At 49.4% G+C, this 25188-nt stretch overlaps 1 protein-coding gene across 4 annotated transcripts in view; it reads left to right on the top strand.

Moving 5' to 3' along the window:
* Positions 1–25188, top strand: part of RBM26 (RNA binding motif protein 26) — a 999243-nt gene that overhangs the window by 795571 nt on the left and 178484 nt on the right. The gene's annotated exons all lie outside the window — the stretch shown is intronic.

Raw genomic sequence — 25188 nt, 5'->3', positions numbered from 1 at the left:
CCCAGTCTTTGCCCCCCCTGCTCTTTGCAGACTTTTTGGTTGCTGAACTTTACTTGTAGCGCCTGGGAGCGCTTTTTGGGGCTTTATAGCGCTGGGCGCGCTGTGTGGCTTGATAGCGCTGTGAGCGCTTTGATTGTACCTGCGGGTGCCCACCCCGCTTATTTGGTTATCCTTACGGCGGGTGCCCACCCCGCCGTACATCGCATCATTGAGGGAGCCTACCCCTCGTTGCCGCTGAGAACGTCACCGCCGCGGCCCTTGGGCCGATCCGGAAGTCAGGCGGCCCGTGTTGTGACGTGGGCGGGGCCTCGCCTCGACCCGGAAGCCGACGGGAGCCTACCCCGCGCTCCGGTCCACGAAGCAGGAGAAGACGAGTCCAGGCGGGAGCCCACCCCGCGCTGGACGGCGCCGAAAGAACGGAGGGAAGCAGCAGTGGCTGGCGGGGCTCCCGCGAGGAGAGGAGAGCCCCGCGCCTATACCGGAGGAGGCGCCCCTGCCGTGAGGAGTCCCAGCGTCAGTCCCGGTGAGTGAGGGGGCGGAGGGCTCGAGTTACGAGCAGACGAAGGCTCCAACGTTGGGGGCATTGTTTCCAGAGCCCCGTGGCTCCAACAACCGGGGGCATCTTGTGTCTGAGCCCGTGTGGCTCCAACGTGGGGGACATTGCAGTCCTAGAGCGCGAGCGCTCCAACGAAGGAGCACAATATTATTTAGAGCCCGCGAGGCTCTAGGGGGCCTGTTATCTTGTTGAGTCCCCCGAGAGGGACTCCAACGTCGGGGGCATTTCTGTCGCACCCAGAGCGGCCCCGGAAGGCAGCGGGCCGCTCCCACGAACGGGGGCAATTTGTTAAGAGCCGTGAAGGCTCCAACGAGCGGCAGATATTGTTCAGAGTCCAGAGGGCCTCCAACGACGGGGCATTGTCCGTTTAGGGCCACGAAGGCTCTAGGGGGCATTTTGAATGGTCAGAGCCCAGAGAGGGCTCCAGAGGCACGCCGGTGCCTGAATTTCGTTCCACAGCTGCCCAGCACTTAGTGGGCAGCTGCCACGTTTAGGTTGGGGATAATTTACATTTTGGCTGGCGCAGCTTTACTGGGACAGAGCGTCCTAGCCCCGACAAGGCCAGTTGGCCCAGGGACTGCCGCAGATAGTGGCTAATGTGAGTTTTTGCGCCATTGTTCCTTCCCTGCACCTCTGAATGTGTTTATGCGTCATGTGCTTTGCTTTACACCTCTGAATGTATTTTATGCATCTTGTGTTTATGTGCTTAGACCCCTACAGGTAGAGTGATACTTAGGTGGTTGTTTTTCTCCTAGTACAGGTGGTGCTAGTGAGGTCCTGATTCCCTGCGCAGTATTTTCCTAAGGTGGTTAGGGTTGCGTAGGTGGTACTTACCTAATACCAGTAGTTACTGGTTGTGTGCTATATGTTCTATTTTTAGTGCTACAGTGATTGTATGTGCTATGTTCTAAAATATTATTCCTACGTTCTAAGTGCTATTTCTACAAAGTGCTAATTCCTGACAGTGGTCCATGTGGCCCTGTCCCCTGTATATATAATCCCTTGTAAATTCTGCCCGTGCCTGTTGGCACATTGTAAAGTGTGTGTTTTTATCTAATGTGTTGTGTATAATACAAAGGCTATTTTTATAGAATACCTTGTGTGGAGTTTCCTTTGTGGTGGGCCTTGGGTGTTGTTGCTGGGTGCGCGCGCAAACGCTTTACACATCGCCTCAGGGATAAGCCTGACTGCTCGTGCCAAGCTACCAAGGGGGTGAGCAGGGGTTATCTTTGGCGTGTACCTTCCCTGCCCTGACTAGAGTGGTGGTTTCTGCCTGGCTTTGGCGCAAGCCTCAGCCAACCAGAAATCCCATTTCTAACAGTAATCTATTACAAATAACTTGAAACTTCCTTTGAACTCAATGCTTTATTGTGTTTAAAATTGTGTTGCCTGTTGCAACCACTTGTAACTTTCTACAAAAGCCAATTGCATATTGCAAAAGTATTTATATAAAGCCTCTCATTCTGAGAAAGTATATTTTAATACCTATTGTTGGTTATAAAATAAAACAAGCATATATTTTTTTATATATAAACCATTGGCCTAGAGTTCAGTTCTTGAGTGTGTGAGATCATTTGCTGACTGAGTGTGTACAACAAAAGCTTTACACTGTCCTCTGATACTGCCTTACTGCTCGACCAAGCTACCACTTTAGAGAGTAAGGTTATATCTAACTTAAACCTCTGCCAAACCTCTGGGGACTGTGGACTCTGTACACACTGTACCTTTTTGGGAACAGTATATACAGAGCCACTTTCTCACAGTTACTGCCTGGAACTTACTCGTCCACGGAACATATAACGCGCCTCAAACAGGAAGTTCTCTCACTGCTTCAAAAGCATGCAATAGAACCAGTTCCCTTACAGCATCAAGGAACAGGGGTTTACTCCTTGTATTTTCTAATCCCTAAAAAGGACGATACTCTCAGACCACAACTGGACCTCAGACCTCTCAATTTCTACATACAGTCAGATCACTTTCACATGATCACTCTTCAACAAGTCCTTCCACTGCTTCAACAAGGCGACTTCCTTGCCACATTAGATCTCAAGGACGCCTACTTCCATATTCCTACACACCTGCTCACAGGAAATATCTGAGGTTTACAGTGGATGGCCAACAGTATCAGTTCAAAGTTCTCCCATTCGGAGTGGCCACAGCACCCAGGGTCTTCACAAAGTGTCTTGCGGTACTAGCCGCACACTTGCGAAGACAGCAGATTCATGTGTTTCCATACCTGGATGACAGGCTGATAAAAGCCAAGTCATACAACCAGCTTGTGCACCACACTTACCAAACAATTCAGCTGCTACACAATAAACCACACCAAGTCGCATCTACAGGCCTACTACCTACATGAGTATCTAGGGCCCACAAAAGACACTTCCAAAGCTCTTGCATACCCCAATCCATCCAAGATAGCCAGTACGCAAACCCTCATCACAAAATTTCAACCCCAACACTCCCTCCTAGCTCGAGTGTTTATGTAGCTCATAGGAATGATGGCCTCCTACATTTTCATAGTACCTCACGCAAGACTTTAGATGCGCCCTTTACAGGAATGCTTAGCACGTCAGTGGAACCAGGCTCAAGGTCAACTTATAGATCTGGTGTTGGTGGACAGCCGCACACATCGCTCTCTGCAGTGGTGGAACACACAAAACTTTTCCAGAGGGTGGCCGTTCCGAGAGCCAGTTCCACAGATAGTGCTCGCAGCGGACGCATCACTCACCAGCTGAGGAGCCCATCTCCTAAACCACACAATTCAGGGCAGGTGGACCACTCAACAGAAACTGCTCCACATCAATCACCTAGAACTACTAGCAATATTTCTAGCGTTAAAGTCATTACAAGCACATCTCCTCAACAAGACTGTCCTGGTCCGCACGGACAATATGACAGCAATGTATTGCATACAGAAACAAGGAGGAACACATTCTTTGCAGCTGTTTCACCTAGCGCAATGGAGATTGGCCATTCCACAAAATATATATCTTCTGGCAGAACATCTTCTAGGAGTGCACAATCAGATTGCTGATCTGCTAAGTCGTCAGACACAGCAGATACACACATGGGAACTTCATCCTCAAGTTCTTCAACCATATTTCTAGATGTTGGGTCACCCAGACATAGATCTGTTCGCCACACACGCAAACGCAAAATGCCCAAACTTTGCCGCCAGGTTTCCACACCCATTGTCCAAGGGCAATGTATGGATGGATGAACTGGTCAGGCAGATTTGCGTACGCTTTTCTGCTGCTCCCACTCATTCCGCTAGTAGTACGCAAGCTCAAGCAACAGTCTCTCAAGATGATCCTAGTTGCTCCCACATGGGCTCGGCAACCATGGTTCACAACACTCCTCGAACTCTCAGTAGTTCCACACCAAAAAACTACATCTCTCCCCAAAGTTACTGACGCAGAATCATGGAGAGATAAGACGCCCAGATCCAGCACAACTGAATTTAGCGACCTGGCTCCTTAAGTCCTAGAGTTTGGTTACCTTAACCTCCCACCGGACTGCATGAACATTATCAAAGTAGCCAGACGTCCTACCACTAGAGCTTGCTATGCAGCCAAATGGAAACAATTCGTCATTTACTTCAATAACAAAATTGACCCGCTAGATGCTTCCATTCAGATCATTTGCTCTTTGCTGCATCTACAAAGATGTAATCTAGCATACTCATCCATAAGATTACATCTGGCTGCCCTTGCTGCATACCTGCAAAACAGACAACATCTGTCATTGTTCAGAGTACCCGCTATCAAAGCCTTTATGGTATGCCTTAAAATGATAACTCCCCCTACACTGCCACTCTCTCCGGTGTGGAATCTAAACATTATCCTTACTAGGCTCATGGGTCCCCATTTGAAACTCTACACAAATGCGAACTGCAGTTCCTTACTTGGAAATTAGCTTTCCTTGTCGCAATCACCTCTCTCAGGAGAGTGAGATCCAGGCTTTAACCATACAAGAACCATTCTTACAAATACATCGTAACAAGGTGGTTCTTAGAACAAATCCAAAATTAATTCTTAAAGTAATCTTGGCTTTTCATCTTAATCAATCTGTAGAGTTAACGGTGTTTTTCCAAAACCCAGATTCAGTAGCAGAGAGAGCTCTTCACACACTTGATGTCAAAAGAGCTATACTTTATTACATTGACAGGACTACACATTTTAGAAAGACAAATCAACTGTTTGTAGCTTTCTCTCCACATCATAAAGGAAACCCCATCTCCAAAGCTGGAATTGCCAGGTGGATAGTCAAATGCATTCAAATATGCTACCATAAGGCAAAACGTACATTAACAAAATTCCCCTAGAGCGCACTCAACACGCAAACTAGGGGCTTCCATGACATTCTTAGGGAACATTCCCCTAGAAGATATTTGTAAAGCAGCCACATGGTCTACTACACGCACCTTCACCAAACACTATTGTGTAGACGTGCAAGCGAAGCAACAAGCTTCTGTAGACCAGGCTGTTCTTTTTTTTTGATAAACAAATTTTTATTGTTTTTTTTGGCACAACAGAAGAAACACTGAGCCTGACGAGCCACCAATCTATAATCATATCGCACAAGTTCACACCTCCCCCCGCCCCCACCCGCAGCCCCCCTCTCCTCCCCCCCCAAAACCACATAATCATACTACATTGCCCAACCATTTCCCCCATATCCTACGGTATTTCTTAAGGCATCCCCTCGCCTGATAGAGAGTCCGCTCCTGCGCCGCACACCAGTCCACTCCAGTACTCCATTTAGCCAAGCTAGGCGGCCGTGGGTGTTTCCAGGCCGCTGCAATATCTCTCTTTGCCACCATTAATGCTGTCATAAGGAATAGCTTCTCAGCGCGTGTGCCATCTAGACCGTCAGTGATGCCCAGAAGAGTGTGTCTAGGGTCATGTGGCACCACCCAGCCCAAGACTTCCGTGAGGTCGGCTTCTATGCCCCCCCAATAATCTCCCAGTTCCGGGCACAGCCACACCATATGGATGAAGTCGGCCGGGTCAAAACCACAACGGGGGCAGGCCGCATCAGCTGAGAGGCCCGCACGGTGCAGACGAGCCGGTGTGAGGTAGGCAGTGTGCAGATAGTAAATTTGGATAAGCCTCAGTTTAGCAGAGGCCGTCACCAGCCTGGGGGCCATAAGGGCATCCCGCCAGTCCACCTCGTCCAGGGGACCCACCCACACCTCCCACCGTTCCTTCAGGCCTTCCCGGGCTATGGGGGTATTGTTAATGAGAGAACGATGTATTCGGGAGATGCCCCCCCTCCCCAGGTTGCCCAGCAGGACCTGAGCCTCCGGGGGGCTGTGATCCGGCAGCCTAATGTCCAGTGGGGTGTAGGTGCGTATGGCGTGCCGTAGTTGGAGGTACCTGTAAAATTGAGATGAGTGGAGGGAGAAGCGCGCCTGCAGTTCCGAGTAGGAGCACATGCGTCCCCCCCCCCGCCAGACGTCCCCTAAGACCAGGCTGTTCTTAAGGCACTTTTCCAAACCACTGCAACAGATACAGGTGACCACCGCTAGGGGAGACAGTGCTGTACAGTCTATGCAAAAGTATGACTTCTGCAGCTCATATGCCTCGAACGGAAAATGCTACTTACCAGTATGCATCTGTTCTTGGCATGCAGAATATCATACGCCCACCCGCCTCCCCGGAACCTGTATCTGTTCCTGTGTTATCTTACTTAAATACATTCACATGGACATCTTTTCTGTTTCTTACGAACTCCATCATTATCCATCATGGCGAAAAACAATCTGAGGATGGAGTCAATGCCCATGCGCACTATCATCCAAGGGAGAAGTCACCTATCTTGTTAATACAAAAGACTTCTTCCAAGACAACAACAAGGTGCAAGCATCCGAGCCCAACACCAGATGGCAATCTATGCAAAAGTATGATATTCTGCAGCTCTACATGCCAAGAACAGATGCATACTGGTAAGTAGCATTTTCCTTTTGTTATTCGTGCGATTTTTAAAGAATATTTTCAAAACTCCAAACTTTAAAAAAAAAAAAAAAAAAAAACTTTTGGAGTAGTACATTGAAATGAATAGGATTTTTCAACAAATTGCAGGTAAGTCACTTTTGCGTTACTTTTTCTAACTCAGTGCTGGCTGCCTAGATTCAACACTGGGACATTTCCTGCAAACACGTGAGAAAACACGTTTTGGTTATTTGTACGATTTTTAAAGAATATCTTTAGTTTTCAAAACTCCACACTTAGTCGTTTTTTGGAAGGAAAATTGTCAATGTTATCCTATGGAGGAAAAACAGGTTATCGGTTTGCTGGTAAAAAATCGACTTTGCGAGTTAAGGTTCTGGGGTTAGACTCAGGGGTCCCCCAGGGTCAGTGATGTACTGAGATTGCACCCTCAGCGGCACTGGGGCGGCCGGATGCAGAGTGTTGAGGCCCAGTGTTATCCTATGGAGGATAGGGGGGCTCCGGTTGGTGACTGCTAGCAAGCAGGCCACGGGTTTGTGGGAGCAAAGCTCCTAGGGTTTAGCTCAGGGCAAGTAGGGGACCAAAGTGGCACCAAAGGTGCACCCTTGGCGGTACTAGGGCAGCCGGGTGCAGGGTGCTGTTTTGAGGTCGGGTGCCCTGTTGTTTCCAATGGGGAACCTCTGGTTTGCAAAAGCGCTGCAGGCGGGGAGACGAAGGACTTCTGTGTGCGACCACCACTTCGAGAGGTAAGTCGGAAAGTTATGGGTTGGTTAGGCACCTTTGATTTGGGCACACAAGGCCGTGAGGCGTTGGGTGCAGGGGTGCCTTTTGGGGTCGCGGTCAGGGAGCCTTCTGGATTTAGGCTGCAGGTGTCGGCTTGAGGCAGTCAAGATCGCCGGGGGGACCTCCTTGTGTATTTCCACTCGAGCTCGGGCCGGGTTCGGCGGGCGCGGAGTGGGCTGTATTCGCGGTATCCGGCCTGAGCCAGAAGCTGCAGTTTGAACAAATCCAGTGTTCACGGGAGAAGCAGTCTTGGAAGTTAAGGCAGGCAGGTCCTCCGGGGTTTTTGAGGTTGCTGGCTGTAGGACACACCGAGATTTCGCAAGAGCAGGTTCGAAGGGAGACAGGCCGGTAGGCCTGGGGCCCTAGTCAGTGGTCGTCGTCCTCTTGTTAGCTGGTTGCATGGCTGTTCGGTCCTTCTTCTTTTCTTCTTGTTGTCAGGCTGGATCTGAGGAATCAAGGTTCAGGGTGCCCCCTAAATACTAGATTTAAGGGCGTTACAGGTAGGTAAAGGGCAGGGACCAATGGGTCCCTTCCCTGGGGTGGGTACACCCCCTATTCTGCCACTCTCCAGTCCTGGTTGGCTGGGTCCCCCATCCTTAAGATGGCGGGGACTCGAGGTTGTGCTTCATCTTGCCTCCCCCACCCGTGGGGTGGAGTTGGCAGAGGTGGGCACACCTCTCTTCCTCACTTGTTTTTCCCGCTGGTTCTCCCGCCAAAAGTGGAGGGTAGAACCAGTGGGGACCAGTTGCTGAAAGCAGCAAATGGTCTGGAGAAGCTCACAAAGGCGGCATGCCTTTGAAGCTTCTCCTTCGTGAACCCATCTGGGGGAGGAGGCTTGGCACCTCTTCCCAGGATGTGCATTGTTTCAGGACCCCAAGAGCAGCAGCTCTCGACCTAGTGGTCCAGGAACATGTCGGTTGGTGGCAGCCTAAACAGCCACTCAGTCAGGTCACTAGAAGTTGGTCGAGTTTCAGGGGGCATCTCTAAGATGCCCTGTGTTGTGCATTTTACATCAAATCCCACATTGGTATCAGTGTGGGTTTAATGTGCTGAGAAGTTTGATACCAAACTTCCCAGTTTTTAGTGTAGCCATTATGGTGCTGTGGAGTTTGTAATGACAAACTCCCAGCACCATATACTCTTAATGGCAACACTGCACTTACAATGCCCAAGAATGGACTTGGGCACAGGGCTCATGCCCTCCTGCCCTCACCACTGGCATAGTGCACCCCGCTGGAGAGGTGGCTGACCTAAGCCAGGGCAGTGCTTGGTAGGCATGGCACACAGGGATGTGTGCCATGTCGACTCTTAACTTTGTTCTGCACCAAAACACACAGCCTGCAATGGCAGTGTGTGAGTGTAGTGGTACATGCCCTCTAAGGGTGGCACAATAAGTGCTGCAGCCCTTAGAGGCCTTCTCTGGTCACAGTGCCCTGGGTACCTGTGGTACCAGTTACCATGGGCTGACCTATGGCCAAAGATGCCAATTGGGTTTGTTTTGGGTAAAGAACACAGGCCCTGGGAACCTGATTGGCAGGGACCCAGGGCACACCAAGTAAAAGTGCATCAGTAGTCTGGAAAAAAAAGTGGGGGGTTACTGCAACATAAACCCACTTTCCTACAGAAGGGAAGAAGGAGGACTGAAGAAGCTGTGCTGAATCTGAGAAGTACAGGACGCTCACTGACTTGGTCCCTACCCCAACTGCCTATCCGCACCTCAAACCTGCTCCAGCGAAATCCCGGTGTGTCCTGCTGCTAGGACTTTTAAGTAATTTGATCAAATTCTTTGAAGAAAGAGTTTGAAAGTTTTAGCAGGAGCATGGAAGATACAAAGTTCACTATTGGAGTGATCATCTTGAGAGTTTGGACCCTCCCTCATTAAGAGATGAACTTCGGGGACTATGAAGATAACAGATCGCTAACCTTGGTAATAGTTTGTTATTCATGGTATTGTCAGTTAGTTCTCCACAAAACCAGATACCTAGGTATTCAAGATGTTTAGGTTGCCATTTAAGACCTGAGTTACCCAGGTACGAAGGGAAGTTTAGCGGATTTAAGGGGAAGGCCTCTGTCTTGTCTCTATATAATGTATATCCCGATACCTTGGAGAAAGAGTGAATGATGTTAGTAATGCTCGGAATTGCAGTTTTGATATCTTCAGAGAAGATGAGATTATCATCTGCGTATGCTGCAATTTTATAGATTATGGAGCCAAATTGGATACCTCTAATCAGCGGGCAGCATTGAGTAAACGAAGTAAGGCATCAGTAGTGAGTAAGTAAAGCAGAACGGAAAGGGGTCATCCTTGTCTTGTGCCTTGGTGTAGGTCAAAGTATGAGGAGGTAGAGCAGTTTATTCTAATGTTTGTATTGGGGTCGGCATATAAAGCCATAACCATGGTAATGAAAGTGTGTCCAAGCCGATGGGATTTCAAAACCGTATGGATAAAAGGCCATGATACTTTATCGAAAGCCTTTAGTGCGTCAAGAGCGACCGCCGCTTTGGTAAGTGAGGACATACAGAAGTTTTCTAGTATGTGGCAAAATGTGCTGATATTATCCCATGCAAGACAACCCTTAACAAAGCGGGTTTGCGAATTATGTATCAAATCGGGTATCTAACTTTCTAGTCTATTAGCCAACATTTTTGCTTTCATATTTAAAAGTGAGATTGGATTGAAATTTTTAGGATCAGAATGATCCTTTCCCACTTTAGGAATAACAACTATTGTGGCCTCAGAATACTGATCCAGACACTTTGTCCTGGAGCACAAAATGGTCTAACATGTTTTTTAAGGTGAGTGATGATTGAGGGAGAAAAGCTTATAAAGACTATGGGAAAGCCATCCAGCCCTGGTGCTTTACCCGACCGCATAGATTTGATAGCTTAAACGATTTCATCCGTATCAAATGGTTGATTCAGTCTTGCCCTTCCGAATCAGAGACTGAGTCCATCGGATGGGTTTTCAGAGAGTCATTTGGTTTTATTGCATAGCGCCTCCAGGGTATAGAGTTTACTACAGAAATCCTTGAAGACAGGAAGTATCTTTTCCGTTTTGAATTTCTGTGATCCATCATTATCCCTTAGTAATCCCCCTCAGGATATGGACTGGTATGAGGGACTGGGTGATGCCAGTGGCCTGGACACCTCCCAAGATTCCGGCAGGCAGTCTCCTCCTAACCTGGCTATGGAGGTGGTGGCATCATTCACAGTGGTGGTGCATAGGACTGCTGAGGTCTTGACCTGCAGCTTCCTACAGTGGCAGTCAAGACTAATGTCTTGACAGAGGTCCTCAGCCTGGGGTCTCCATCTCGGAACCCTATCTGCCTTTCAATGAGGCCTTTACGGACGTTCTTCTGGGCACCTGGTCCAAGCCCAGCATAGGGGCTCCTGTGAACAAAACGGTTGCCCGCAGCCATCGCCCTACACCAGGTGACCCAGCTTTCCTCACCGCCCACCCCACAAAGCTTGGTGGTCCAAGCTTCCATTTCCTGCGGTGTTTTCCCTTCCACACCCCCGGACAGGTAAACCAAAAGACTCGAAAGCTTTGGGAAGAAAATATTAACTTCCGCCAGTCTTGCATTGCTGTTGGTGAACACTGCATGCCTTTTGAGCCGTTATTCCCATTCAATATAAGATATGGTTGCCAGGTGCTGTCTAGAGTCTCGTAGGAGGACCGGGTTCTGCTCTCCCAAGCAAATGTCAGATTGGAGAAATGCAGCGAAGCTCACCATCCAATGTGGCTTGGACATGGCAGACTCCCTAGGTAGAGCGATTTCCTCGACATAGGCAATACGACGCCATGCCTGGCTGAGGACGTCTGGATTTTCAGGGGATTTCCAGGCAAATCTTATGTGTATGTCCTTTGATGGCTCTCTTCTCTTTGGAGACCAGGAAGATACAGCGTTTTAAGGACTCAGGCTACGGCTAAGTCCTTAGGCCTCACCACAACATCCTGGCCTGTGTCTGGTTTTCACTCCTTTCGTGGCTACGGAAGGGGCTTCCAACCACACCAACTGTATTCCGGCCAGAGAGCCTTGCAAGTTCAGCCACCTTTGGGAGGCCGTGGACCCGGATCACCCTAACCTCGAGGTTCAGGCAGCCAGAAGTCAAGCCAAGCCATAAGCCCCTCCTCCACAGCAAAACCTTTCTAGTCCAATCCCCCCGGATAATTGACACCAAGTTGATGGCAGGATACACCATCACCTCCACCACAGGTGGGACATCACCTCGGACATGTGGGTGTTGCAAATAGTCCGAAGGGGCTACTCCCTCCTCTTCTAGACCACCCCTCCAGCTTACGATCAGCTGACGGAGGATCACCTTGCCTTACTCCGTGATGAAGTCACAACTCTCTTGGCCAAGGGAGCTATACAGAGGGTTCTTGGGCCAGAAATAGGCTGTGGTGGTTGTTCCCACTATTTTCTTGTTCCAAAGAATGACGAAGGCCTTTGTCCTATCCTCGACTTCAGAGCCCTCAACTACTTCCTCAGGATAAATTCAAGATGCTCACCCTCACTCAAGACCGGTCTGCTCTGGACGTGGGAGACTGGATGATAGCATTGGACTTGCAGGACTCCTATTACCATATTCCCGTCCTGCCAGCCCATCATGGCTATCTGCGGTTTACAGTGAGCCACAAGCACTTTCAGTTTGCTGTGCTCCCTTTTGGCCTCACCAGTGCCCCTCGGATGTTGACAAAGGTGATGGCGGTGGTCGCAGCCCATCTGCGAGTTCAGGGGTCCAGTCTTCCCCTATCTCGACGATGGTTGCTGAAGGTGTGCTCATCCCTAGCAGTCGTCTCCCACCTCCAGATTACGGTAAACCTCCTGCGCTCACTGGGGTTCAGTATCAACGTGCCGAAGTCACACCCGACTCCCTCTCATCGGAGCAATTCTGGACACTGCAGTTTCAGGCTCCTGCTCCTGAGCGGCGAGTCAAGGATATTCAGGCTATGATACTGATGTTTCTGCCTCTATCCTAGATTTCGGTGAGAATGACTCAAAGGCTTTTAGGCCTCATGCCCTCCTGCATCCTGTTTGTGGACCATTGCAGATGGCACATGCAGGCTCTGCAGTGGGACCTGAAGTTTCAATGGACACAACTTTGGGGTAATCTCACCGACCTGGTTCAGATATCGGAGGGCACTGCGAAAAACCTGCAGTGGTGGCTAACAAACCACGATTGGGTCAGAGGCAGACCCCTTTCCCTTCCCCACCCAGATGTCACCGTAGTGACATATGCGTCTCTTCTGCGATGGGGCAGCCATCTGGGAGAGGTGGAGATCATAGGACTCTGGTCTCCTACGGAAGCCAGGCTTCATATCAACCTGATGGAGCATTGGGCGATCCGGTTGGCACTGAAAGCCTTTTTTACCATCCATCAAGGAAAGGCTGGATCAGGTGTTCATGGACAATACTACCATCATGTGGTACTGCAACAAACAGGGCGGGGTGCGGTCCTGGACCCTTTGTCTGGAGGCATTTCCCTGGTGGTTCAACATCTGGCCGGTTCTCTGAACGCCAGAGCGGACAAACTCAGCCGCCGGTACCTTGCGGATCGCGAGTGGCGTCTCCATCCGGAGGTGGTGCAAGGACTCTTAAAGCGGTGGGGAGAGCCTTGGTTAGATCTGTACGCCTCTGAAGAGAACGCAGAATGTTAGCAGTTTCGTACGCTGTAGTTTCCAGCGCTCTCGCTCGTCAGACCTCCTGTATGCCTTTCTGACCATACCACTCCTACCCAGAGTACTCAAGAAGATCAGGAGTGACCGAGCACAAGTCATTCTTGTGACTCCAGACTGGGCATGGAGAGTCTGGTATCCTGAGCTTCTGACAATGAGCATCAATCCTCCGATCAAGCTTCCCCTTTGGGAGGATCTTCTGTCGCTGCAGCAGGGAGGGGTTCTCCACCCGAACCTGTCCAATCTCCGCCTCCTTGCGTGGACATTGAGCGGTGACAGTTGGCAGCTTTTGACCTTCCTGCCAAAGTCTGCAAAGTTATCCTGGCAGCCAGGTGTGTCTCCACGAAGTCAATATACGCTTGATGGTGGAGCACATTTTGTAAATATTGTACAGAAAGGTCTATTGACCCCTTACCTGCCTCTTTGTCAGAGGGCTCTTGTGAGAAGTTGGCCTGGTATATGCTGGTCACTAGTTAAAGTGGCCACCTTGCACCAGTACAATTCGACTCTTATGGTAGATAGGTTTAAGACAACCTTTTAAAGAAAGCTATCCTAGTGGTAGCTGTGGAGAGCAGCCTTCAGGCTAAGTCTCAGAGGAATGTAAAGCAGCTTGTTTTACCTTATAATCTCTTGAATCACTAAATGAAAGGACACCACACAGATATATATTTAAAATATATATGTATTTATTACTAGACACACTCTACTAATCTCTTTATGAGATTAGAAGTCAAGGACATATGCACAAATCAACATTTCACAACAAGTTAAGCACTTGTATGGCTGGGTCCCTAGGGGCGTACCAGACCATATACTACAAAAGAGGTATAAGAAGAACGACTTGAGAAGGGAGGAGGCCTAAGGTCTTCAGAAGCGCTGGGGCCTCACTAATCCACCCAAGGCAGGTAAGTAAAGGACCCACGGGAGACACATGCAGTGTGAGAACACAGCCGCGGATCCCAATAGACTTCAATGGAGCAAGTCGCGGTTGGAATTGTAAAGTTTTGGGATACTTCGGGAGAGTCTACAAGCAAGTCACTTACAGGGTACTTAGTTCTAGAGCCAACACACACAGGAGCACCGGAGTACTCGAGTTACTTCACCCAGGGAAGCCGGGTGCATAGGTGTCTTTTGGTGTCGGCTCGCGACGTCGTTTTCAAAGGGAGCCAAAGAAGACTTGCTGCTTGTGAAGACAGGAGAAGTGTCCGGTGGAATCCAAGGCTTGATTCTGAAGAAAGAAGATCTGAAAGCAGAGGAGACAGTGTTCAAAGTCATTAGCCAGTGGCCCGGGGCCTGGGAGCTGGATGCCCACAGTATTCGGGTGATTTCAGGTGATCACGGGTGTCTTGACTCTTCAGCCACGAGGTCCAGGAGGCGTCAACGACGACCAGGAGCTGGATTCGGAGTGTCCCACGAAGTCTGCAGCTTACTGAGGTGTCGGCAACCTTATTGGAGCCAACAAGCCTTGGCAACAGCAAGTCTCGTGGAAAGTGAAGTAAGTCAGCGGTGCAGACCAGCAAGGTCTGAGGGACTCACCCAGCGAGGGTAAGTCAGGGCAGGCCTGGAGCAACCAGGGGAGCCCTTTGGTTCTGTAGAAAAGTTTTCAGGGGACCCACAAGCCAACCGTCAAGGGATCGCGAAGACTCCGTGGGAGGATTCACTCACCAGGAGCCCACGGTCACTCGGGACGAGGTAGGCCTCTGATTTTCGAAGTAAATCCTGCTGGAGGCTTGGGCCATACGTGGTCCAAAGCACAAGTTCGTAGAACGTCGTGAAGGGGTTGCACTCTACAATAGTGCACGGTACCCGGTATTGCTGTTCCTCGTCACTCGTGGGGTCCACTCGCCTCAGCTTCGCTGGGGACTCACAATGTCCGTCGAGAAGTCAGGAAATCCACTTCCGGGGCTGCAGCGACTTCGGACTCCGGCGGGAGTGGGAAAGTTTGCGACCGTTGATGCAAAGTTTTGGTGCCTGCCAAGCAGGGGAGTCATTCCTTGACTCCAAGGGAGATTCTTCAGTCTTCCAAAGGTAGTGGAACGTCGAAGGTCCAGGATTCTTCTTCAGAGCGTCGTCCAGGGATATCTAGTTTGCAATGGCAAGGGTTCCCTAACTTATACTTAAAGGAAGGGAAGGACTAGCTCTATGACCACTCCGATGGGAGGGTCAATGGAGTGGGTGGCTACACCCACTTCCCTTTGTCCAGTTTTGCACCAGAGCAGGGGCAGGTAGCCCCTGAACCGGTTTGAGCTGGCATATGCACAGAGGAGCCTACTGCTCCCCCAGTGCAGGACTTCAAAGCACTCTAGGAGTGCACACACCCAGCCCCAATACACTAAATCCCGTCTGGAAGGTGGTTATACCTCCATGTGACAGGATGCCTATTGTTGGGCCTCCTCCACTGCGAGTTTCAGTCAGCAGCAGGAGGGCAGCCCAGTGTCTGTGCTGGTGGCATCCATTTTGTGATGCCAGGGCTCTTCAGGATTCTACCGTGTTTCCACAGTGGGTACATGTCTATCCCTCTAGAAGGGTGGGATCATACTCCCACACCAGTTACTGGTGTGGGGGTATGATTCCAAAACGTTTGACACCAAACATGACCTGTTTTGATGCAGCCATCCCAAAGTTAGCATTTAACGCTAGGTTATAATGCACTTAAGAGTATATGGTTTAACCACATCCACAAACAGCTACAGAGAAGGGACTCTGAGAGCTGCAGAGGGGTCCTGCTCAGGCAGAGGCACCCCCTCACATGGAAACCAAGCACCCTGCCCTCAGGATTGATAGGGCCTGCCTTAGGGGTGACTGATAGGTTTATATGTGTGTGTATGGTGAGATATAGGGAACCTATACCTCTGTGAGGAGTGCTAACACTACCTCACCCAGGCTGCAGTAGCAGGCCTGTGGTGTCAGATTTAGTCTGCTCCCAAGGGTGGCATAATACATGCTTCAGCCCCTGGTAGGCCTGTGAAGTACCTATTCCCTTGGTACCTAAGGTACCATATACTAGGGGCTCATAAGGTACCGCAGTATCCAATCACTAGTGCATCTAATATCCACTCCAAGTTGTTTAGAGAGAACAGAGAGGCTAGAACCCTGATTAGCAGGAACCCAGCCAGACTATAGCCAGAAACCAGTGTAAACATCAGAAAAAAAGTGGGGGCAACATAAGTGCAGATCCTACTTTCCTACACAACCCCCCCCCCCCCCCCCCCCCCAACGCAGGGACTCAAAACTAACCTTGACCAGTTGAGTCTTCGTGTTCTAAGTGGAAATACCTTGAGAGTCCATCTGCATTGGCATGTTGGGTCACAGGTCTATGTTCCACTGTATAGTCCATCCCCTGTAGGGAAATGGACCATCTTAAAAGTTTTGGGTTTTCACCTTTCATCTGTTTAAGCCATAGGAGGGGTTTATGGTCAGTCTGAACTGTGAAGTGAGTGCCAAACAAGTACGGCCTCAGCTTCTTCAGGGCCCACACCACAGCAAAGGCCTCCCTCTCTATAGCTGACCAATGTTTCTCTCTAGGGGTCAGCCTTCTGCTAATAAAAGCTACTGGCTGGTCTTGACCTTCATCATTCAGTTGACAGTACAGCTCCCACACCCAGCTCAGAAGCATCTGTTTGGACAATGAACTTTTTGGTGTAGTCTGGACTCTGTAAGACGGAGGCAGTGCACATGGCTTGCTTTAGGTCTTCAAATGCCTTCTGACAGCTAACTGTCCACTGAACCTTTTTTGGCATTTTCTTTGAGGTAAGATCATTTAAGGAGGTCACTATAGATCCATATGCCTTAACAAACCTCCTATAGTACCCAGTCAGGCCTAAGAAGGCTCCCACCGGTGTCTGGGTGGTTGGAGCAACCCATTCCATGATGGTTTGGATTTTGCTCTGTAAAGGCTGAACCTGGCCTCCACCTACAAGGTGGCCCAGGTACACAACCTGACTCTGCCCTATCTGGCACTTAGTGGCCTTGATAGTGAGGCCTGCTTTTTGCAGAGCCTCCAAAACATTACTGAGGTGGACTAGGTGATCCTGCCAGGAGGAACTAAAGAACGCAATATCATCAAGATAAGCTGAGCAATAAGTTTCGATTCCTGTCAGAACTTTGTTTACCAACCTCTGAAAAGTGGCAGGTGCATTCTTCAAACCAAAGGGCATCACCACAAAGTGGTAGTGCCCACCAGGGGTCAAAAATGCTGTTTTGGCCTTGGCATCCTCAGCTAAACTGATCTGCCAGTAGCCAGCTGTTAGGTCAAATGTACTCGGATACTTGGCTGAGGCCAAAGTATCAATCAGTTCATCTGGCCTGGGAATTGGATAGGAATCAGTCCTGGTGACTGCATTGAGGCCTCTGTAGTCTACACAAAACCTCATTTCTTTCTTACCAACCTGGGTATGAGGTTTGGGTACTAGGACTACTGGACTAGCCCAAGGGCTATCTGAAGGCTCAGTCACACCTAGTTCCACATTTTCTGGACTTCAGTCCTGATACAGTCCCTGACATGGTCAGGTCGCCTGTAGATTTTACTCTTCACAGGCAGACTGTCTCCAGTGTCCACCTCATGGGTGCACCAGGAAGTCTGACTAGGGGTCAGGCTAAACATATGTCTAAACTGTTGCAAAACTTGTCTGCATTCAGTTTGCTGATGATCAGTGAGGCTGCTTGCCAAAGCAACACCATCTACTGACCCATCAGGGTTCTGTGAGAGCAGGTCAGGGAGAGGATCACTCTCCTCCTCCCTGCTCCTCATCAGTTGCCATGAGCAAGCCCATGTCAGGCCTGTCAACATATAGTTTCAATCTGTTGACATGGAGCACCCTAAGGGGGCTCCTGGGAGTTCCAAGATCCACCAGATAGGTGACTTCTCCCTTTTTCTCAACAATTGTATGGGGGCCGCTCCACTTGTCTTGGAGAGCTGCTGGGGCCACAGGCTCCAACACCCACACTTTCTGTCCTGGCTGGTACACAGTCAGCACAGCCTTTTGGTCATGCCAAATTTTTTGCAGTTCTTGGCTGGCCTCCAGGTTTTTAGTTGCCTTCTTCATGTATTCGGCCATCCTGGAGCGGAGACCAAGTACATAGTCCATCACATCCTGTTTGGGAGGTTTGAGAGGTAACTCCCAGCCCTCCTTCACCAAACATAATGGACCTCTTACAGGATGCCCAAACAGAAGTTCAAATGGGCTGTAACCAACCCCCTACTGTGGAACCTCTCTGTATGCAAACAGAAGGCAGGGAAGTAAAAGGTCCCATTTTCGCCTAAGCTTTTCTGGGAGGCCTTTAATCATTCCCTTTAGGGTTTTGTTGAAACGTTCAACTAACCCATTGCATTGTGTGTGCTAGGGAGTAGTGAATTTATAATTTACACCACACTCCTTCCACATTCTTTTAGATATCCTGACATGAAGTTGGTACCTCTGTCAGATATAACCTCCTTTGGGAAACTCACTCTGGAGAAAACTCCAATGAGGGCTCTTGCCACCACAGGTGCTGTGGTGGTCCTCAGGGGAATTGCTTCTGGGTACCTGGTGGCATGATCCACTACCACCAGGATAAACCTGTGCCCAGATGATGTTGGAAGGTCAAGGGGACCAATTATGTCAATCCCTACCCTTTCAAAGGGTACCCCCACCACTGGTAGTGGTATCAGGGGGGCCTTTGTTGTGCCACCTGACTTGCCACTGGCTTGGCAAGTGACACAGGAGCGACAAAACACCTTGGTGTCCTCTGACATATGTGGCCAATGAAAATGTGGAACAAGCCTGTCCCAGGTCTTGTTTTGGGCCAAGTGTCCTGCTAAAGGGATATCATGTGCTAGGGTCAAGAGGAACCCCCTAAACTTCTGAAGTATTACCAACCTCCTGGTGGCTCCAGGGGTTGGATCTCTAGCCTCAGAATATAGGAGTCCCTCATCCTAATAAACTTTATTGGACCCACTAGCAATCCCAGCAGCCTCCGCAGCAGCCTGCTCTCTGAGGGGTTCAAGAGAGGGGCAGCACTGTTGCTCCTTGCTCAGATCTGCCCTAGAAGGGCCCCCTGCCCCCAAGAACTCAACCTCATCAGATTCAAGTCCCTCTGGGGCAGTTCCTTCTTCAGGATCTGCTTTTTCTCTCTCAGGAGGGGAATCTGTGTCAGAGACAGAGGGGAAGGCACTGCCTTAACCCTACTGCTCATCCTCTTGAGTAGCATCTGGTCCATAGTTTCAGGATACAGAGCTGTTTCAGCTTTATGCATTTTGGCCTGTGACCTGGTCACGGCAAATACCTCTGCAGGTATACCCAAGATCTCAGCATGAGTCCATAACTCGACTTCAGACCAGGCTGAAGTCTCTAGATCATTGCCCAATAGACATTCGACAGGGAGGTCTGCACTGACTACTACCTTCTTGAGGCCAGTTACCCCTCCCCAGGAGAAATGCACAACTGCCAGACTATGGTTGGTCCTGACATTGCTTGCATTGGTAACCTGGTACATTTCACCCAGGATGATCTGCCCAGGGTCCACAAGATCCTCTGCCACCATGGTGACACTAGCACCTGTGTCCCTGAATGCCAAATCCTGTTTGCCATTTATTACAGGCTGCTCTTTGTATTTGCCCAGATTACTGGGGCTCACTAGGAAGGACATATCAATGTCGCCATCACAAATCAGCTATGCCTGAGTGGATACTCTGACTAGGCCAGAGTCCACTTCAGAACCCAGGGTCAACCCTACTACACCCTTATTCTGATTACCACCTCCACCACTAGCTGTACTAGGGGGAACAGTTGCCTTAGGGGGGGCAGTGGTAGTGGTTTGGTATTTGTACTTGTTACAGTCAGAAGTCCAGTGCCCTTTCTGTTTACAGAATTTGCACCAGGGCTTCTTTTGGCCTTTCCCTTCGTTAGACTGTGAATTCCCACCAGATGCAGATTTTTGGGTCCCTTGTGAAGACTTCTGGTCTTTTGACTTATCCCCACCTTTCTCAGAGCCTTTAGGATCTTGCTTCTTAGTGTCACCCCCTAGGTTCTGGGTTTTCTGCCTAACCCTGGTTCTGACCCATTTGTCTGACTTATTTCCCAATTCTCGAGGAGAGGTCAGATCAGAGTCCACCAGGTACTGATGCAACAACTGGTTTTGGCAATTATCAAGGATCTGTTCTCTCATCATAAGATTATACAATCCCTTAAAATCAGTAACTCTACTACCAACCAGCCAACCCTCCAGAGCCTTGGTTGCACAATCTACAAAGTCAGTCCAGTCCTGAGTCTGTGCTTTCTGGGTGTCTCTGAACTTCAACCTGTACTGTTCAGTGGTTAAGCGAAACCCATCTATTAAGGCACTCTTCAGGACTTCATAGTCATCAGCATCCTCTTCTCTAACAGTGAGGAGCTTGTCTGTACCTTTATCTGAAAAGGAGAGCCACAAGATTGCTGCACACTGTTTCTGGGGGACCTGTTGTACTCTACAGGCCCTTTCCATAGCAGTTATCCATTTGTGGATATAATCCCCACTCTGGTAAGGAGGAACAACCTTGGACAGGTTCCTATGGTCTGGAATGTAATCTCGGACTCCAGGGACACTGTTTCTGCAACCAGGGGGTTCTAATCCCTCTTTTCTAGAAGCTCTCTGGAGCTCAAAGGCTTCTCTATCTAATGCCGTCTGCTTGGCCTTGAGGGCAGCTCTTGCTTCCTCATACTGCAGCAGTTTGTACATTCTGTCAGAGGAGGTCTCCCTTCTAGGAAGGTATAAGTTCCTCTGCTGGACAGATTCCCTGCCGCAGTGATAAGTGGTCAGATTCCCTTGAAGGGGACCTATGCCTCTCTTCCACTCTGTCAGTTCTCATAGGGAGAATTCATCTGTCCTTTTCAGATCCCTGTGGATCTGGCCCTTCAACCACAGAGTCCAGGTCATTTTGATTTTCATCATCTGACCCAGAGACTATAGCTGACCCACCCCCTGATTCAGACCCCTTAGCTCCTAGAGCTAATTTAAGATCATCTGCTGTCAGCAGATCTATCAGGTTTAGTGTGGAGGGACTCTGTCCTATCCTCAGGTGCCTTGCAGCACACATGGTTTTCAAGTCAAAGAAAGTAATGTCCTTATACTGAGGCTGGGTGGACCCACTGGTTCCAACCCTTAAGGACATTCTAGTGTTGTGCAGTGTTGTACTACCTACACTAGTTTGTGGCCTACTGATCCTAGCTTGAGCTGTAGCAAGGGTGTGCTATCCCTTCACACACAGCTATAAGTTCAGTAGAACTTGTTGATACTAAGCTTGACTTTATATGTACCTTGAGTACCTTTAGTGGTTTTCAGTTAGTAATTCAAATAGAGATTTTCTGGTAAAACAATGGCAAGCTGTAATCCCACACGCTGCCCACCAATGTGAGAAGTTAGCCTGGCATATGCTGGTCACTAGTTAAAATGGCCACCTTGCACCAGTACAATTCGACTCTTATGGTAGATAGGTTTAAGACAACCTTTTAAAGAAAGCTATCCTAGTGGTAGCTGTGGAGAGCAGCCTTCAGGCTAAGTCTCAGAGGAATGTAAAGCATCTTGTTTTACCATATAATCTCTTGAATCACTAAATGAAAGGACACCACGCAGGTATATATATAAAATATATATGTATTTATTACTAGACACACTCGACTAATCTCTTTATGAGATTAGAAGTCAAGGACATATGCACAAATAAACATTTCACAGCAAGTTAAGCACTTATATGGCTGGGGCCCTAGGGGCGTACCAGACCATATACTAAAAAAAAGAGGTATAAGAAGAACGACTTGAGAAGGGAGCAGGCCTAAGGTCTTCAGAAGCGCTGGTGCCTCTCTAATCCACCCAAGGCAGGTAAGTAAAGGACCCACGGGAGACGCATGCAGTGTGAGAACACAGCCGCGGATCCCAATAGACTTCAATGGAGCAAGTCGCGGTTGGAATTGTAAAGTTTTGGGATACTTCGGGAGAGTCTACAAGCAAGTCACTTACAGGGTACTTAGTTCTAGAGCCAACACACACAGGAGCACCGGAGTACTCGAGTTACCTTACCCAGGGAAGCCGGGGGCATAGGTGTCTTTTGGTGTCGGGTCGCGGCGTCGTTTTCAATGGGAGCCAAAGAAGACTTGCTGCTTGTGAAGACAGGAGAAGTGTCCGGTGGAATCCAAGGCTGGATTCTGAAGAAAGAAGATCTGAAAGCAGAGGAGACAGTGTTCAAAGTCACTAGCCAGTGACCCGGGGCCAGGAAGCTGGATGCCCACAGTATTCGGGTGATTTCAGGTGATCACGGGTGTCTTGACTCTTCAGCCACGAGGTCCAGGAGGCGTCAACGACGACCAGCAACTGGATTCGGATTGTCCCACAAAGTCTGCAGCTTACTGAGGTGTCGGCAACCGGATTGGAGCCAACAAGCCTTGGCAACAGCAAGTCTCCTGGAAAGTGAAGAAAGTCAGCGGTGCAGACCAGCAAGGTCTGAGGGACTCACTCTGCGAGGGTAAGTCAGGGCAGGCCTGGAGCAACCAGGGGAGCCCTTTGGTTCCGTAGAAAAGTCTTCAGGGGACCCACAAGCCAACCGGCAAGGGATCGCGAAGACGCCGCGGGAGGATTCACTCACCAGGAGCCCACGGTCACTCGGGACGAGGTAGGCCTCTGCTTTTCGGAGGAAATCCTGCTGGAGGCTTGGGCCATACGTGGTCCAAAGCACAAGTTCGTAGAACGTCGTGAAGGGGTTGCACTCGACGATAGTGCACGGTACCCGGGTATTGCTGTTCCTCGTCACTCGTGGGGTCCACTCGCCTCAGCTTCGCTGGGGACTCACAATGGCCGTCGAGAAGTCAGGAAATCCACTTCCGGGGCTGCAGGGACTAAAGACTCCGGCGGGAGTGGGAAAGTTTGCGACCGTTGGTGCAAAGTTTTGGTGCCTGCCAAGCAGGGGAGTCACTCCTTGACTCCAAGGGAGATTCTTCAGTCTTCCAAAGGTTGTGGAACGTCGAAGGTCCAGGATTCTTCTTCAGAGCGTCGTCCAGGGATATCTAGTGTGCAATGGCCAGGGTTCCCTAACTTATACTACAAGGAAGGGAGGGACCAGCTCTATAACCACTCCTATGGGAGGGTCAAGGGAGTGGGTGGCTACACCCACTTCCCTTTGTCCAGTTTTGCGCCAGTGCAGGGGCTAGTAGCCCCTGAACCGGTTTGAGCTGGCATATGCACAGAGGAGCCTACTGCTCCCCCAGTGCAGGACTTCAAAGCACTCCAGGAGTGCACCCACCCAGCCCCAATACACTAAATCCTGTCTGGAAGGTGGTTACACCTCCCTGTGACAGGAGGCCTATTGTTGGGCCTCCTCCACCGTGTGTTTCGGTCAGCAACAGGAGGGCAGCCTAGTGTCTGTGCTGGTGGCATCCATTTTGTGATGCCAGGGCTCTTCAGGATTCTACCGTGTTTCCACAGTGGGTACATGTCTATCCCTCTAGAAGGGTGGGATCATACTCCCACACCAGTTACTGGTGTGGGGGTATGATTCCAAAGCGTTTGACACCAGACACGACATGTTTTGATACAGCCATCCAAAAGTTAGCATTTACCACTATGTTATAATGCACTTAAGAGTATATGGTTTAACCGCATCCACAAACCGCTACAGAGAATGGACTCTGAGAGCTGCAGAGGGGCCCTGCTCAGGCAGAGGCACCCCCTCACTTGGAAACCAAGCACCCTGCCTTCAGGATTGATAGGGCCTGTCTTAGGGGTGACTGATAGGTTTATATATGTGTGTGTAAGGTGAGATATAGGGAACCTATACCTCAGTGAGGAGTGCTAACACTACCTCACCCAGGCTGCAGTAGCAGGCCTGTGGTGTCAGATTTAGTCTGCTTCCCAGGGGTGGCATAATACATGCTTCAGCCCCTGGTAGGCCTGTGAAGTACCTATGCCCTTGGTACCTAAGGTACCATATACTAGGGGCTCATAAAGTACCATAGTATCCAATTACTAGTGCATCTAATATGCACTCCAAGTTGTTTAGAGAGAACAGAGAGGCTGGGGCCCTGATTAGCAGGGACCCAGCCAGACTATAGCCAGAAACCAGTGTAAACATCAGAAAAAAAGTGGGGGCAACATAAGTGCAGATCTTACTCTCCTACAGCTGTGCTCTGGGCACTCTGAAGTGCTACATTTCGGCCCTATCTGCCTTTCTTCTGCTGTCAGATCAGCCTTCACTTTTTAAATCCCCTCTTGTGCTGAGATTTTTGAAGGGGTTATCCCATTTGTTTTCCCCTTCCCCTTTTATTGTGCCACAGTGGGACCTTAATTTGGTCCTTACTTTTTTGATTTGCTTATTTGTTTTATTTGTGTATGTTTAATATGTTTGACAACACTGGAAAATCCAGGTACTCACCGCGGGAGTGAACGATTATATCCTTAATTTAATTGTTAAAATAAATTAGCATAAATCGTGCAGGAATTGCCTGTGAATAGTTAGTGTAATTATTGGACAAGCAACGATATAAGAATTAATTCCCGCATTACACCCTCTTGAGGTCTCGCGCCTAGCGGTGCAGTGCTTAGCACTGCTCGCGCAGCGAGAGACTTTTTGTAGGGGTTTGGAAATGGATCCTAGGAATCGCACACGCTCGTGCGTGTGCTTTTCCTTTTGGCCCACGCTATTGGCCTTTGTGTGCGTCTCTTTATGAAAGACAGCCCGCAATTGGCCAAAAGCGGGCGCATTGCTCCGCCCATGGCCTATTGGTGTCTACTATGCCTATTGCTGACGTGTTTTCAATTACCGTGCCCAGACTCCGGCGCGATAATTGAAAACACATGTCTCGCTGTGGCACGTGCGCACCACTCGTTTGTTTCTCAATAGCGATCGCTTTCACGATCGCTTTCACTGCCGCTTGTTTTAAGTTTGAGCCTGCCAGTGCATGCTTCGAGGAGCAGAAATGTGCCGATAAATGATTCGTACAATTTCACAATGTTAAGTCAAGAAAGTTTGCTTTTTAGCCATTGTCCTCATCTTTCACTTGTTTTGGCATCTTTACCGTTCTTTTGTCAGGCTGTGAAATCTCACATTGAATGTGGTGTCAGCGAATTACAGTAGGCTGGTATCTTCTCTTCAGTTATTCAAACAAGCATTTGCAATGCAATAGGTCTCACATTTACGTGAGTTTAAGTTATTGGAATTGTAAATAACAATGCCTTTTATTTATCTTTTTAAAACGGAAACAAAAATAAAA

Source organism: Triturus cristatus, chromosome 8 (assembly GCF_964204655.1).
Source record: "Triturus cristatus chromosome 8, aTriCri1.1, whole genome shotgun sequence".
Lineage (NCBI taxonomy): Eukaryota > Metazoa > Chordata > Amphibia > Caudata > Salamandridae > Triturus > Triturus cristatus.
This window is presented reverse-complemented; position numbering and strand designations above follow the sequence as displayed.